This window comes from Juglans regia, chromosome 1, assembly GCF_001411555.2.
Source record: "Juglans regia cultivar Chandler chromosome 1, Walnut 2.0, whole genome shotgun sequence".
Lineage (NCBI taxonomy): Eukaryota > Viridiplantae > Streptophyta > Magnoliopsida > Fagales > Juglandaceae > Juglans > Juglans regia.
In genome coordinates, this window is record NC_049901.1 from 15,808,200 (window position 1) to 15,810,162 (window position 1,963).

A 1,963-nucleotide genomic window follows, 5' to 3' on the forward strand; every position below is an offset into this window, starting at 1 on the left:
CTCCCTATATTTAGAGTGTTTTTATTAGTAAAATATCTGAAATCATCTCATACTATCTTATTATTATTTATTATTAAATTATTATTTTATTATTATTTATTATTATTATTCACAAATTATTTAAAATTACTTCAACATCTAAACATAACTTCACACGAGATATATATACACATGGCATTCACAAGCATGTAATCATATGTAGCCAAAAAAGAAGCTCAATCAAAGGAGCTGCTTACCTGGAATAATGGGTTACTAAAGTCTGATCCTCCTGAACTTTTCCTCATCAGGGTTTTTTGCGACATTTCCAATATAGATCAGAAGAGTTTGGAAGGCCCTCCTAACTCTGGCACCATCATCATAGACCAGGAAAAGGAAAATGGAAAAATGAGGTTGGTGTTAATTCTACTGAGAGAAAAGGTGACTTTTACGTAACAAAAAACAGTAATATGCTCGGATACGGTCAGTGGTGCAACCTAAGGTTCATGATTCATAGACACCTTTGTAGATGAAGTCAATTCAACAAATCATGGTAGATTCCTAAGAAATGGTGCAGTTTCCTTTGACTCAGTTTCATTAAAACATATAATTGAAAGATATGAAACCAAACGTCTTCCAAACATAAATTTGTTTTCGATAAACTTCTCAACTCATTTTATCTCATTTTAAAAATAATATTAAAAAAATATATTCTAACAATATTTTATTCAATTTCTAAACTTGAATCTCATCTCATCTGCGAGACTATTTTCTATCAAGAGTTTTTGCATGTAACTCGCGGAATCTTTGGCATATGATTTCTTTTACAAGGCAGTGGAGAGGAATAATATTCTATTAACAGATAAGGCACTGGGAAAGGAATCTATCTTGTGAAGCCCATTCTTCTGAACACTCTGTTACATGGGAAATCCATTGTAGTGACCATTTACTTATAAAAAAAACAGCTTCAAAATTTTGGTACTCGTTCAAAAAAAAAAAAAATGCTGAGAGAAAATCATTAATCAACCACCATTTGAACTTTGTATACAGCAGGCAACAATAGTCAAGAAACCCGGCACTTAGTTTAAAGTTTATTGAGTAACGTTCTATCAGATAACTTAAATAACCCGGTCTGGACTTGTTCAAAGACCGGAAGCTAGAGGGGGCAATAATAAAACAGATATGGACATGGTGAGGTAGATAAACACATGGACTCCAAAATACAAAGATCTTTCACTACCAGCAGAATATGCTGGACACAGAGTAAAGCTATTTACCCAGTGATTATGCTTAATACTTCTTAAACATTCCTTCATGTCTTCTGCCTTTGTAACAGACTTCACAGGCAATGAGGTTCGCAACTTAAACAGGAATAAAAACAACATTAAAACTGTTTTTTCTGTAATTCCAGTGTTAAAAAATAAGTATACTTTCTTGTAACGCCCCTTTTTCGGAGGTATGGAGATTAGTTCTTGTAGCCTAAAATCATTTATCATAACATATTAATATACTCTAAATTTCTCATTAAATCCAATTCATTTTTTCAAACCAAATATATATGTTCCTCCATCAGGATACCAACTACAAACTTCAATGAAATAAATTAAAAACCCTACAAAAATTCGAAAATATCTATAGCTCAAAATACCAAAAATAACATATATTCATAAACTTATTAAATAAGACTCTCCAATAAATACTTGTACCCATTTGGCACTTATTCATCTACGATCATCAAACCTTACTGACACTTTCTACTCTTGATTTCCAGCTGAGACATAAAAAATTATCTGAAAACTATTGTAGAGATATGAGGTAAGTTATAACCAACTCAGTAAGTAGATAATATATACTAGTCTGTAAACATGAGCATTTACAGAATTCAGAATGCAGAACAAAACATTTATTTTCATAATACAGAATCGGAATATTTGCTTTTAGAATGCTTAATTAAAACATGTTTTCAAAATATCAGAGCGAAACTTTC